Here is a 15,930-nt window from a genome sequence, read left to right on the forward strand (position 1 = left end):
CTGGGAAAACCCAGCCAGATGGGTAGGGTATAAATATTATTATTATTATTATTAGTAGTAGTAGTATCCAGAACCCCCACCAGAAACTACAATATCTTTTTGACATCTAGTTTTACTGGGTTTTTATAATACTGTTTAACTGGCTTTTATGTCAGATCTGTTGTTATTATTATACCCTTTTATTGCCTTTGTGCTGTATTTTTGTATATCGCTTAGATATTTTTTAAAATATTAAGTACATCAGAAAAGATTTTAAATAAATTAACAATCAAAATCTGAGAAATTGTCCAATTACAGTGGTACCTCGGGTTACAGATGCTTCAGGTTACAGACGCTTCAGGTTACAGACTCCGCTAACCCAGAAATAGTACCTTGGGTTAAGAACTATGCTTCAGGATGAGAACAGAAATTGTGTGGCAGCAGCGCAGCAGCAGTGGGAGGCCCCATTAGCTAAAGTGGTACCTCAGGTTAAGAACAGTTTCAGGTTAAGAAGAGACCTCCAGAATGAATTAAGTTCTTAACCCGAGGTGCCACTGTAGTTGGTACACTCAGTTTTGCAAACACTAGCTGTTAGCATATTTCCTTCCTCTGGCATAGTTTGGATTCTCAAGCTGCAAGGATGAGCCTAACCATCACATACCTAACTCAGCACTCTAGCCTAGGGGTGGAGGTAGCTTATTATCTCTCCCTGCCCCCATCTCTTTCTTTCTCTGGCTGTCCTGATGTTGTTGGACTATGACACCTGGCCACTGGCTATGCTGGCTGCGGTTGATGGGAGTTGAAGTCCAACCACCCCTGAAGGGCCACAAGTTCCCTAGCACTGCAGTAGACACATCAGCATAACAACCTACACCCAAGATTTTTCCATCTTGGCACTCAATGTGAGTTATTAGATCTGAACTCCATTTCCCACACAACTTGGGACATCTAAAAATATATATTCTGGAATGGCCTTTGCTGTTACATCTTCCATCATCCAAAAACTTACAAGTGTCAGGCCTCACGCGACTTAGCTTGTTATGTGTTCAGGTTCAATTTATACTGCTGTATAGCAAACCTAGAGTAATGACCCTGCCTGTAGCAGAAGTAGTGTAGATTTTTAGGTACTTCGTAGTTATCAAATAATAATTCTGCCCTCCCACCTCTGAGTGATAGAAAACCGTGATGAAAGAGAGAGAGATGATAAACCATCCCTTTGGACCTCAACCTCGTGTAGGGTTCTGGCAAGCAGCAAGATCTGCCTGAGGCATTTGTGATATATACATACAATGCAGACAAAATGTATAACGCGTCACCCATATAAATTACACACACACACAAGCCGAGCAGACAAGTCCAAACTGCAGCCTTGAACAGAGGACGTTCTCACATAACAAGCCACTTCCTATTCAATGGTGGGGGAAATTTGGAGAGTGGTGCATTTGAAAACCTCAGAGGTATAGAATTAAAGAGAGGTTTTTGAACAAAGGGGAGAAAGTTTCTCTCTCCTTGCCCCTGTTTTGGGATGTTACCCAGCAAGGAACTATAAGCAACAGAAGCTGCCTCTTTGCTCCAATCTCACTTTTGATGCCAGCCTGGAGAGATGAAATCCAAAGAAATTTACACATGTTTAATCATAGCTATCAACGTTTCCCCTTTTTTTAAGGGAAATTCCCTTATTCCGAATAGGATTCCTCGCAAGAAAAGGGAAAAGTTGACAGCTATGGTTTTAATATCATTGAAATCACTGAGATCAATACAGCCTTTCAAATAAGTTCAGAAACACAACTAGTTTCAATTCCCCCCACACACACACCTTCCCATAAACATACCAAAGTTAGTTATTTGTGGCATAAAAGAAAGAAAAAAACCATTATCCTAGACACCTCAAAGGAATTCCAGAGAGGTGGCTGTTTACAAGTCTAAATCAGAGTGCATACAGCTGAGTCCTAAAGCACCACTAATTTAAATAAGGCTTAAACACAGTCCTCCCCATGTCTAGTTACTCCAAGACAGCACCAGATTTAGGGTGGTGCAGGCGGTTCTCCTACACAGGGCACTAAGCTGAGAAGATCCATGTATGAGAGATGAATGTGAAGATGGACTCAAAATTAATCAATCGCAATATGAATTGCCTTTCATAGCTCAGCTGGTAGAGCATGAAATTCTTAATCTCAGGGCCGTGGGTTCAAGCCTCACATTGGGCCAAAGATTCCTGCATTGCAAGGGGCTGGACTAGATGACCCTCAGGGTCCCTTCCAACTCTACAATTCTATGATTCTATTAAATAGCTTCTATGAATGGTTGCAATTGTGGGGGGGGGGGACCAATGGCCAAAATGTTTTGATAATTAAATTGATCTTTTAATTTACTCATTGAAGATACCCGATGGGTGCTTATTTTTATGTTTTACTACAAATATTGTGTATGTGTGTTTTAAATTCTATTTGCGGGGGGGGTGTTATTGGGTTGTTATTGTTTTTATTTTGATTATGTATTTTGTGGTTTTATATTGTGATTTTATCCTCTGAACCTCCCTGAGACCTGTGGGGGCATCAAATATTGGCCTTGCACAGGGTGCAAAAATTCAGAAGTCTGCCCCTGTCCATGATAATTCAGCCTTGGGCATTTCTCTCTTTCTCTGGATTGTTCCCAATAAGTTAAAGGATAATATTTATTTCCTTTCATCTTGATCTTACCTTTTGTACACGGTGGCATACATGGTTCTCTCACTGCACATTTTTTCCTCCTAATAGCCTTATCAGGTAGAAAGTCTGAGAGATATTGACTAGACAAAGATCTCTTCATGGCAAATAGATGTCCCCTCCAATGTTTTTGCCAAAACACTGCATTGGTTCCATGTAGAGAGCCTTTGTCTTTCACTTTCCCCGCTGTATGTGCAAAGGATCATAGCTATGTCTGAATTAGCCCAAGCCTAGCGGCCTCCAGTGAAGCATGACCTGACTGGCCTGTGAGAAATGCTTTTCCCTCCGATAATGGTATCTCCTACCTACCCTTGTTGTTAAATGAAAGCTCTTGCTATTTTTGAAGGTAATTAAGACGAATTTCATTTCCTAGTGAATGATGATGAATTACAGTACAGTTAGTTCTGTCACTCTAAATTTCTCTTGATATCTTGGATACAGCACCATTTATGGAAAAAGCATTCTCAAAGGAAGAAATAATCTATTTGTACATGCATCCCACACAATACTATAGAAAGACAGAGTTACAGTGGGAAATGTTTTCCCTTGGTGCAGTTGAGCTAAATTCCCCAAATTTAATCATATGTTCCAGAAGGGTTTATTCTTTGAATGTAGAAAAAGTAAAGGACTTCTGACAGTTAAGTCCAGTCACGAACGACTTGGGGTTGCAGCACTCATCTCGCTTTACTGGCCGAGGGAGCCGACGTTTGTCCACAGTCAGTTTTTCCAGGTCATGTGGCCAGCATCACTAAGCCACTTCTGGCGAAACCAGAGCAGCGCACAGAAATGCCGTTTACCTTCCCGCTGGAGCAGTACCTATTTATCTACTTGCACTTGGAGGAGCTTTTGAACTGCTAGGTTGGCAGGAGCTGGGACTGAGCAACAGGAGCTCACCCCATCGTGGGGATTTGAACCGCTGACCTTCTGATCGGCAAGCCCAAGGCTCTGTGGTTTAGACCACAGAGCCACCCGCATCACCCTGTACAAAAAGTAGATTGATGGTATCTGTAGAGATGTGTCCCAAGCAAGTAGGGTAACACAGCACCATACAGTTAAAGCATTATATTACTTTAAACTGTCATGGTTTTCCCCAAAGAATTATGGTACTGTAGTTTCTTGAGGGTGTTGAGAGGTGCTTGGAGGGCCCTATTCTCCTCACACCAAAGTTCCCTGTGAAGAGGAATTCATTGTCAAACCACTCTAAGAACTTTAGCAACCTCAACAAACTACAGCTCCCAGAATCCTTTGGGGGAAGCTGTGACTGCTTAAAGTATTTTAAATGTATGGTATGGATGTGGCCTGTATATACAGCAATACATCTTCTCCATCTCAAAGTTCAGCACTGCTAATGAGCTAATGCTGGCCACCTTTCTGAACTGTCTGCTAGTGTTAACCTTTCTTCTCACCCCATGTGCTCTGTGCTGTTTTGTAATTGGTGGGGTGGCTTTTTGTAATATGTCTCGCTAACTCAGCAATCTATAAATTTCCATGAGCGGGACACTAAGCTGCCTTCCAGGAACAGCCAAGGCACCATCAAAAGCTGCCTCACATTCATTTCCTGTTCAAATAGTACTTCCCACCTGATAAATTCCCCATCCAAGGCACCATCCCTTGGATACTGCCAAGGCAGCTGCCTCAGTCTGCCTCATGGATGGATCAGCCCTGTGTTCACTCTCTTTAAATTGCCAAAGCACTAGTGGCACTCATAAAGAAAAAGAATAGGCAATCAAAAATATCTCAATTGCATCTATGAATTCTCACCTCCTCTATTTTTTTAAAAAAAGTCAACTCACTCAGTTGTTTGATAGTGCCCCATTGTGCAACCCATGGCTACTTGCCATTCATGGTTCTCAAGTTGTGAATTATACTGCAAACTCTTCCTTCCTTCCTTCCTTCCTTCCTTCCTTCCTTCCCTCCCTCACATATGGCACACCTCTTCGTGTAACAAGTTGAATACAGAGGGATATGGGTCTGGTTGACATGACAAGCTAAGCCACGATTTGTGTCATCAGCACCCAAGCTCATGGTTAAGGTCTCTCCTTGCTCACCACTAGCTGTAGCCAAGAACAAACCTCGTTTGTAGTTTACAAGGAGAGACCTTAACCATAAGCCCATGCTCAGACAACACGCTAAGCATGACATAAGAGTAAAAAGGATTAAGGAGAAGCTCTCTGGGAGTGCACAAGTTGACGTAGTCTTGGTAAACCATAGGGGACACACAGGGAGAGGAGAGGGCAGAGGAGTTCCATAGTGCACCTAAAAGTATTTGCCCTAGCAGAACCAGATACCCCACTACATTCTCTTCAATGTTGAAATAGATCTAGCTGTAAAACGTTCATGGCCTTCCACTTGTAAGCAGCAAATCAGGCTACCAGTTACAAAATGATGGCGTTCACTCTATGAAATCCAGTTGCTTCCTAAGACTATGCAAATGTCTTTAATCTATCCTGGCAGTTTATCACATTCAACTGTCACCACAAGGCCTCCAACGCCTTGCTTTCCATTAAAAGGTTTTCATGTATTAGCTATTATCTGTACTCTGAAGTCAGTGTCTCTGCAATGTAAAGATCGGCTCTCTCTTTTCCCCTCACATTTAAAGAGCTGGCAATTTGGGGCTCTTTAAGTTGGCGCTGTGGGTAAAACCTCAGTGCCTAGGACTTGCCGATCGTATGGTTGGCAGTTTGAATCCCTGCGGCGGGGTGAGCTCCCGTCCTTTGGTCCCAGCTCCTGCCCACCTAGCAGTTCGAAAGCACCCCTAAGTGCAAGTAGATAAATAGGTACTGCTTTATAGCGGGAAGGTAAACGGCGTTTCTGTGCGCTGCGCTGGTGCTGGCTCGCCAGAGTAGCTTTGTCACGCTGGCCACGTGACCCAGAAGTGTCTTCGGACAGCGCTGGCTCCCGGCCTCTTAAGCAAGATGAGCATGCAAGCCCAGAGTCGGTCATGACTGGCCCGTGCGGGCAGGGGTACCTTTACCTTTACCTAAGTTGTATATCACACTGATCTGTGGTATCTCTGAGGTAATCCAGACCCAAACTTTACCCATACTCATCTGTGATCGATTCCAAGGGGAATTACGAGCTAGAAATGGCAGAGGGTTTCCTCCTCTTCCCCCTCCTCTTTCTCTCTGCTATGTTTTCTGCCCTGTCTTTGGACCTATGATGCACATTGTAGCTTTAAGAAAAATGAAACCACAACCTTAAAAGAGAGAGAGATAAATTTTCCCAAGGCTTTGAGGGTGGTATCTTAGCAAAAGGAAAGACTGGAAGATATGATCCACTGTGGGTTGCTGAATCAATAAAAATAAATGATGGTGGCTTTTTTTGCTGCAGCGTCCTATAATGCATGATAGAGGACTCTTAAATCATATCACCGCCAGCTACTGGAGATCGTATTTATTCTAAACCGACTTATATAGAGATAAAGCTCAGGCTTCTGTTATTTTAAGCAAGCAAGATGTCTTCTCTAGTGGGAATGCCTGTTTACCTGAAGCAGGGCCATCTAGCAGTCCTAGCAAAGATACTATGGGGAACAATTGGAGCCTAGCAGAGGAAATGATTAGATAACGTAGCAGGTCTTTTTCAGATTCTAAATTCTGGGCTTTGGGATACTTGCAAGCTGTTTTCCTCCTTGCCGTGTTTGTTCATAATACCTTGGGATTTTACCCAGATTTCCCCTGTGTTTTGCTGTGAGCTTTAAGAAGACTGAGTAATATTCCCTGCATCTCCTAAAAGATTATCTCACCCTGACTTATGTCTGATAATTATAAATAATACCAAGCTTTTGTGTAGAGCCTCTTCCATGAGTTGATGAAAGGGACTTTGTAATCTAAATTCTCAGCTGGCTTGCCCAATAACTTAGTAATTGTGACTGCATTCAAAACTACACTGTGAGAATGCCAAAGAATTCTGTTTATCGGTGCTGGTAGAGTGGTATTTTGAGTGATTTACTAAGAAGCTAATACTGCCTGTCAATAATGTTTGGGGCCATTTCACAGTTTGCTAACCTGAATCAACAATTCTTCTTTAGTGGTTTTTAGCTACACACATCTTAGAGCCTCATGATTTCTTTCAAAAATGCCTATAGGTTCCTTTTATTTCAGTAGCTAAAAGACTGCCTACAAAAGTTTATGTCACAATAAGGCCCCATCTGCTTTATACATTTAAAGCTGTGTCATAACATTAAACAGTCATGGCTTCTCCCAAAGAATCCTGGGAAATGTAGTTTATTAAGAGTACTGTGTGTTGTTAAATAGGTGTGTTTCCCTCACAGAGCTACAACTCCCAAAGTTCACTGGAAACAACAACTGATTGTTAAACCCCTCTGAGGACTATAGGTCAGTGGGGGGAATATGATGTTTATATAACTTTTTGTATGTTTACCATATTTATAACATAAAAAATACATGCTTTCAGCAAGAAGACAACAGTACATTTTGTCCCTGATGAAAAAGGGCTGGAAGAATCTGTTTTGTTTTCCACATTCATTTCCCTTTGGTATTTTTTATTAGGTTTTTTTCCCCATACACTGCCTGCTTGGAAGTTGGATTCATTCTTTCCGCAGTCCCTTTACTAATTATACTTTGTAAATATGTGGCCAGCCCTGTAGATGAGCTATGTTAATCTCTGTGCTGATAAAGCAGGATTTTTGAGAACAGAGATGGTTCCAATGCATGGGATCAGCAGTGACTGCATCTCAGTAGTCTATCCAAAGTGATCAAACATCTCTTCCCCTAATAACCATATATCCTTGATACATGAGACTAACTGTCTTTGACTTGACACTTCTTAGTTGTCTCTGAAGTTCTTCATCATGCCTCAGAAGGAGTTGAATGCATTTACACTCTAATTTGTTAGAAACAAAGAGCCATCTATCTCGGTGCATGGATATATGCAAAGCATTTCTCCAATTTAAAGTTGGCAGGAACACAAGGAGAGTTTAATGAACTAAAGTAATTTTCCTTCCGTGTAAAATTTTACGACCATGAAAGGTCTGCACAGCTACTGAATGTGCTCAGAGGCTTCCAAGCTGTCTGGTAATTTATAGATTTGTGGATCTCCAGTAATTGTTCTCTACAGCAGGAAACCCCTGGGGCTTCATGTTTACCTTTAAGGGAAGTGACCACAATGATCCCAAGGTTTTCACTGAAACTCAGTCTTTCTGTGTTAAAGTGAAGACTTCCAGGCACCTAGCAGTGGTGGAGCTTGGACTTAAAATTTCAGCGGCACCCTGTGCAATGCCAAAATTCATCACCACCAACCCCGTCTGTTGCTTTCCATTGTTTGTCACTGTTGCAGCGCCCCCTGCAGCACCCTCTCAGCTCAGCACCCAGTGTGGGCAAACCATTTGCACTCCCCTAAATCTGCCTCTGCTCCTAGTTCTCAAGGTCCATTAATTCCCTTTGGTGCTTACTCATAGACTACTCATAAGAAGGGCAATCTAAATTTCTACTTGCTTTTACATTTTATATGTTGCCTTTTATCCTGGACAGATTATCTGAAGGACAGCAAGTATTATTAATATGTGTTGCCCTTAGTTGGGGAACGGGACTTCATTCATAGGTGTTTTCTGCAACACTGCAAATTGCAATTGAGAGAAGATGATCCATTGCACAATGTAAAGGGCTAGATCATGCCAGTGCTCCAAGAGCATAACACTTCCAGAAGTAATTGGAGACAGGCATTCCCTCGCAGGGGCAGGGAAAAGAAGCACTAAATCCCGCTGCAATTACTACAAGAGTTTTCAGCTTGAATTTGAATAGGAGGCTAGAAATAACACGTGGTCTGCTTTCTGTGCAGTAAACAGAACATTTTATGTCGATTTCAGAGGGGGCTTATCTGGGTGCCATGGAGGGCCACCTGATTACTGTTATTTAGTCATTGTTAGGGGGTTCACATAAAGAAAAAACCCAGATATTGCATTGTTTGCACAGCAGCACCTGATCCAAGAATTGTGCCCCCGAACCTTCTGCAATATTCCAAGGGATACAGAGATGCTCTTCTCAAACTGAACAATGAAGGTGCTTGGAGAAAATCTTAGCAATGTGTTTTCTAACTATCCAACCTAGTGATATATGGCTTAGGCCCAGGCTGTCTGAAGGACCTGCACTGAGATCTTTGTGGGAAGCCTTTCTCTCATTATAAATGAATATAATAATAGGAATAACAGTGTAACTAGAGTGGGGGCTATCTGCCTCTTTGGGGATTGCCAAAGAGTTTGATTCTATTATATGTTAAAACCTGTTACACTGAATGTGAAGGGGGGGATATTAAGTTAGAGTGAATGCCTCAACTGCCTTGCTCTCCTTGGTCTTTTTATTCTTTTGATCCTTGGCTTGCTGGCTCTGTGATTAAAAATGCAATCATCTGCCATACACACACACCCCGTGCAAAAAGCAGTGCTGCTAGTAATTTTGCAATCAAAACCTGCCAATCAAAACCTAAACTGCAGAGAGGTTTTTTGCAGTGGCAAGCAACATTAAGTTCTGATCAAGGCAAACCAGTTGTCTGACCCACCATCATAGGGCAGGAATTGGCAATGAGTGAGAAGTGGGGAGAGGAGAGTCCACCAGACTTTGTAAAATGGTCACAAGAATAGCATGATCAATACAATAAATGCTTGTATTGCCAAGGATGCTTTAGAAAAGAAATGTTTGTCAATAATTTTGCTGGAGGGAAGGCAGGAGAAGAAAAAGAGAAGAAAAAGCCTCCGAACAAGTCAGTTGAGGAAGCAAATGTTGGCAAAGCAATGCTATGCACCTGGAATGGGTACACATTCAGCCTTTCCAATACCAAGCTTCAAACAAGAGCCTGATGCCTGTAACTATAAGCCTCTGGACTTCTGGCAAACTGTGACTGCAAGCCATATAACCCAAATCTGGCCTTAAACAGCAATTTGGCTCTTGGAAATCCCACAGGGATAGGAGGATTAAACAAACACATCCACATTCACACACACACACACACACACACACACACTCCTCTAATATGTTTCAAGGCTAAATAAATGCTATAGAACCTCTGCAAGCAAATGGGAAATCACATGTTCAGAGTCCTATGATCGCCGTGCATATTGAGGCAAGCAGTATCAAATACAGTCCATGTTCAAACTACACAGTGTTGAAGACAAAAACGTAAAAGCTTCCTGGATCAGATCAATGGCCCATCTGGTCCAGCATCCAGTGGCCAACCAGATGCCCGTGGGAACCCAGAAAGCAGGATTCAAGCACAAGAGCATTCTCCCCTCATGTAGTTTCCAGCAACTGTTATTCAGAAGCATTGCTGCCTCCAGCTGTGGAGGGCAGAGCATATCCCTCATGGTTAGTAGGCTTTGATAGACTTCTCCATGAATTTGTCTAATCCTCTTTTGAAGCCATCTAAGATAGCTGGAGGAGACTCTTGAGAGTCCCATGGACTGCAAGAAGATCAAACCTATCCATTCTGAAGGAAATCAGCCCTGAGTGCTCACTGGAAGGACAGATCCTGAAGCTGAGGCTCCAATACTTTGGCCACCACCTCATGAGAAGAGAAGACTCCTTGGAAAAGACCCTGATGTTGGGAAAGATTGAGGGCACAAGGAGAAGGGGACGACAGAGGATGAGATGGTTGGACAGTGTTCTTGAAGCTATCAACATGAGTTTGACCAAACTGTGGAAGACAGTGGAAGACAGGAGTGCCTGGCATGCTGTGGTCCATGGAGTCACGAAGAGTCGGACACAACAAAACAACAACAACAACAACAACAACAAATTTTGCAATGCAAAAACTCATGAGTAATCAGCTGCAATCTAGCTAAAGCAATATATATATGGGGGGAAGAGATACCCATTCCCAAGACACTTACTCTCTGGTCTTCCCTGGCCCAAGCTGATGGCACCATTGTTACTGCACTAGTTCTAATGGTTTGTTGTTCTCGAAGCTACCAGCATGAGTTTGACCAAACTGCGGGAGGCAGTGGAAGACCGGAGTGCTTGGTGTGCTCTGGTCCATGGGGTCATGAAGAGTTGGACACGACTAAACGACTAAACAACAACAACAAGATAGCAAACCTTCCCATCCATCCTCATTCTCAGCAGATGTGAAACTGAGACAGCCAGTGTGTTACTGCGATCAGGGCGTTGGACCAGGACCTGAGAGACCAAGAGTTCAAATCCCCACTCAGGCATGAAGCTCCCTGGATGACCATGAGCCAGTCACCAACTCGTAGCCAGACCTACCTAGCAAGGTTGTTGTGAGAATAATATGGAGGCCAGAATGCCATGCACATCACCCTGAGCAACTTGGAGAAACGATGGGGCATAAATCCACTAATAAAATAATTGAATGGCTATCTCTGGATGCTTATCCACACCTATATGTGGTTTGAGGCCACCATGTGCTGCAGTAGTGCTAGCAATGGGAGGCAGATGCTAGCTGGCTGAGGGCGACAAAGAGGTGTTAGAGGACAGGGCTGTGTGGGTCTTCTGGCCTGGCCTGCACTTCCTAAGCTAGTCTCTGACCCTTAGCTGAGCTGGAGGGTGCTATCCTTTTGCCAGTGCTGAAGTAAAATTCAACTGCCAATCCAGTTGCCATATGTGTTCGGAATGAGAGGTGCCATCTTGTCCTTTGCCTCAGGCATCAAATGCATTGGCACACCCCTGTCCTAAAGTTTATTTATGCCAGAAAGACCATGGATAAGTTGTTCCACCAGTGGCCCCCAAACTTTCCCCCTCACTTGATAATTGCTGAGGGTTCTGATGAACCACATAAAGATTTTGCTGTCAACTGTAGCTACTGTAATTTTTTAATTTTTATTTTAATTTATATGCCACTTAATTGAAAAACAACCTCTAAGCAGTTTACAAAAAAAAAATATGAAACAGAACATTAAAATTCCCAGCTAAAAATAGTTAAAAACTAATATATAAAAGCATTTAAAGGATGAATGTGCTCTGCTAGCCAGTGCTGCTAGTGAGGAAGAGAGCCAGTGTGGTGTAGTGGTTAAGAGCAGTAGTTTTGTAATCTGGTGAACCGGGTTCGCGTCTCCGCTCCTCCACATGCAGCTGTTGGGTGACCTTGGGGTAGTCACACTTCTTTGAAGTCTCTCAGCCCCACTCACCTCACAGAGGGTTTGTTGTGGGGGAGGAAGGGAAAGGAGAATGTTGGACGCTTTGAGACTCCTTAGGGTAGTGATAAAGTAGGATCTCAAATCCAAACTCCTCTTCTTCTTCTGCTATTTGCTGCATGATTTTAAATGTATTTTTACAGATATGTCATGGGCCATCTAGTCGTCTATGGAGCCACCAATTTGGAAGCCCTGTTTTAGGCATTCAGAAGAAATCTATCACTTGACTCCATAGAATGAAATATTTCTGCCTTTGATATTATAGAAATTACCGGCAATACAATAGAAAATACATCTTTAGAATGAGCCCTGTTTTGTTCCTGTGGCCTGGCTGAATGCAGTGCACTTGTTCCCCTAATAAGAGCGTTTTGTCGGTTCCTCAGGTGACAAGAAAGGCATTCATATAGAAGGAGAACATGGCCTCTTGGCAGAGGTACAAGAGAGGAAATCTTTGCCAGAATTAGCATAGCTGCTGTACAAAACTACCTGTCTTTTTAATCTGAATATTTGCCAAAAGAGAGGAGGGGGAGAGAGAGGTTTTTCAATAGCTACTTGCAAATTTTGACCTTGACGTTGAAAGATTTGTCCTTGCAAGGCGGGGGCAGGGGAGGTTACAATTTTGGGTGCATGTGTGTTAGGGGAAACACGCTGACTTCTACAACAAAATGAAAGCATTTTGTTTCCATGCAGAGTTATGATTTTCTTCGCCTTCTTTTAAAAATTCTGCTTATCTGTTTTCAAGCCAAGCAAATAAGACAAATACATTTCTTTCTACTTAAAAGATCTCTCGTGTTAGTAACGTCTGCTGCTGCGGGAGATGTGAAACAGCACAGTTAAAGCTGTCATGGGCAATTTTTCTTACACACTTAAGTGCTTTGTTATTTTAAAGAGAGAAAGAATAGGAGCACACACACACATCCAAAAAGGATGCTGAATTCAAAGCAATGCTAATGCAGCATTACGGCTGAGCATTTCAATGCTGAGCAAGGTGAAAGAGGCAGAACTGTGGGTTCCTGTCCTGCATATGCTTATTTAAACACATAAATAGGGACAAAGAAAGTGAAGTGATAATGGCTCTGAGTGAATCTGTGAAATTGGGATTCAAGTATTATGTGTGACCTTGGATCATGCACATGCTTTCACTCAGCATAAGCTACCCTTCGTCTGCTGCTATTCCAAGAATGCTCCATTTGTACAAGCATTGTATTGGTATGGCAGATAGAGAATGTATTTTGCAGAGGTACAGGCTGCATCACTGCCACGAGTACTATGTAGGTACAAGGGTAGCCAACATGGTGCCCTTAGCAGTTGTTGAAACCAGCCAACATAGTCAATGGTCAGGATTGATGGGAAATGTAATGTAATAACACGTAGGACATGATGTTGCCTACCTTTGCTCTACATCTTCCACCACTGCAAGGGGTTCCTGGGGTATAAGTTATTGTTGTAGCTATGTGCTGTAGCAACTCTTTGGTCTCCATCCTCCATATAACAGCACTGGTACAGATATCGCTGGAAAATTCTGGCATGTCTCTCTTGTGGTACCCCTCCCTCTATTGTCCTCCCCCTGTCTGTCCCATTCACCTAGGGATGGGCAAATATCTCCGTTTCGGATTCTTTGAGTTTCTCATCCCCCCCCCCCCAGCCTCCACTTCATTCCATTTCCAAATCAGTTTGCAATAAAAAAAAAATCATGAAAATATTTTAGGGTGCATTTTTCAAAAATATATAGATTTCACATTCAATTTCCCCTGATATACTGCATTTTTATATTTTATCTTTACTCACATATGCATTGTATGAGCATTTTCGCCTAAAATATGTATTTTTGTAGACAAAGGAAAATGGCACTGCAAAATTCAGCGAATATGCAAGTTTCAAAGGACAGCTGCATATCTCTGGTCAGATATTGACTCATGAATTGTGAGATTTGCATTAAAATAATAATAATAATAATAATAATAATAATAATAAATAAATAAATAAATAAATAAATTTTATTTATATCCCGCCCTCCCCAGCCGAAGCTGGGCTCAGGGCAGCTAACAACACTAAAATAGTGCAACATTCTAAAAACATTATAAAAATTAATTAAAATCAAAATTGATGGCAACCATAAACTAAAGTTCTGTAAAGATTGCCAAAGGAGGGAGCCAGGCTGCACCCCGACCAAAGGCCTGGTCTTGCAGGCCCTGCGGAAAGATGTCAAGTCCTGCAGGGCCCTTGTCTCTTGTGACAGAGCGTTCCACCAGGTTGGAGCCGCAGCCGAAAAAGCCCTGGCTCTAGTTGAGGCCAGCATAACCTCTCTGTGGCCTGGGACCTTCAAGATGTTTTTATTTGAAAACCGTAAGTTCCTCTGTGGGGCATACCAGGAGAGGCGGTCCCGTAGGTACGAGGGTCCTAGGCTGTATAGGGCTTTGAAGGTTAAAACCAGCACCTTAAACCTGATCCTGTACTCCACCAGGAGCCAGTGCAGCTGGTATAGCACCGGATGAATGTGATCTCGCAGCGAAGACCCCGTAAGGAGTCTCGCCGCGGCATTCTGCACCCGCTGGAGTTTCTGGGTCAGTCTCAAGGGCAGCCCCACGTAGAGCGAGTTACAATAATCCAGTCTGGAGGTGCCCGTCGTGTGGATCACAGTGGCTAGGTCAGGGCGAGAGAGGCAAGGAGCCAACTGCTTAGCTTGGCGGAGATGAAAAAATGCCGCCTTTGTTATAGCTGCAATCTGCGCCTCCATGGAGAGGAAGGTATCGAAGATTACACCCAAACTCTTAACGGACGGTGCTGGCACTAATTGCACCCCCGCAAGAGATGGGAGTTGCCCCCTCAATCCCATATCATCCCGTCCCAGCCAGAGGACCTCTGTCTTTGAAGGATTTAACTTCAACCGGCTCCCACGTAACTATCCAGCCACAGCTTCCAAGCATCTGATCATTGTGTCTGGGGCCGAGTCAGGATGGCCATCCATCAACAGATAGAGTTGGGTGTCATCAGCATACTGATGGCAGCCCAGCCCAAAACTCCGGACAAGCTGGGCGAGGGGGTGCATAAAGATGTTAAAAAGCATCGGGGAGAGTATCGCACCCTGGGGCACTCCGCACACCAAGGAGTGGCGCGATGACAATTCCCCCCCCCCAAGTGCCACCCTCTGTCCCCAACCAGAGAGAAATGAGCGCAGCCATTGAAGGACTGTGCCCTGGATCCCTACGTCGGCAAGGCGGTGGTCCAGGAGTTCATGATCGACCATGTCGAAGACTGCTGACAGGTCTAGAAGAATCAGCAGCCCCGACCCACCTCGATCCAGCTGCCTGCAGAGATCATCTGTTAGGGTGACCAGAGCCGTCTCGGTCCCATGACCAGCACGGAAGCTGGACTGGAATGGATCCAGAGCCGATGTCTCATCCAGAAACCAAATCAGATTTATCTCCCATCTCTGTCTTCAATGCTTAGGCATGCTTAATCCAAGACAGAACAGAACTGTTCTACCTCAGAGTGGAATTATTAAAAGATTGTGAGGGTTTTATGAAAGACCCATAAGGTGTTATGAGGATGGTGAGCCATAAAGAACAACAACGGTTGGTTGCTTCCATACAAGCAGATTTATTGCGATGAAGGAATGTAAATCCATTCCTTGCCATCCTGTCACAGATTTTCAGCATTTCAGAGCAAGGTACAGCATGTCCTCCTTCCTCTCTCCTTGTGACTTCACCGCTTATTCCTATGTAGGTAATTCCCATTCAACTCATTTGCCAAATCCTTCACCCGGTGAAGGATGGTAAGATGACTGAAGTTAATGCCAAGAACAGAGGAACCAAATGGTAGAGGGGTTCTGTAACTAAGCAAGGGAGTGCTGCTTTATAAGTGTGGATAAGCTGTAATGAGAAGAGTCCCTGAGTTTTTCCTGGAGAAATAAAGGACACATCAGAAACCCTCAATGAATGCTAGAGAATTTGGAGGCTTTGAGGACACATTGAACCTAAGCATTTTTTTAAAAAAACAAAGACCACTTATACTAAAGGAAAAGTAGTGGACAATCTTACAGTCTGCTATGTCCAGATTCTGAAAGAAAAACAGTGCCCGCATAGGGCCTAACATTATTTTGATGTTGGGGGAGCGTCTATACTGTGACTATTTCCTATGTCAATA

The 15,930-nt window shown here is 43.3% G+C and overlaps 1 protein-coding gene across 2 annotated transcripts in view; it reads right to left on the minus strand.

Moving 5' to 3' along the window:
* Positions 1-15,930, minus strand: part of SORCS3 (sortilin related VPS10 domain containing receptor 3) — a 418,783-nt gene that overhangs the window by 263,662 nt on the left and 139,191 nt on the right. The gene's annotated exons all lie outside the window — the stretch shown is intronic.

The sequence above is a fragment of the Podarcis cretensis genome (assembly GCF_951804945.1).
Source record: "Podarcis cretensis genome assembly, chromosome: 5".
Classification (NCBI taxonomy): domain Eukaryota; kingdom Metazoa; phylum Chordata; class Lepidosauria; order Squamata; family Lacertidae; genus Podarcis; species Podarcis cretensis.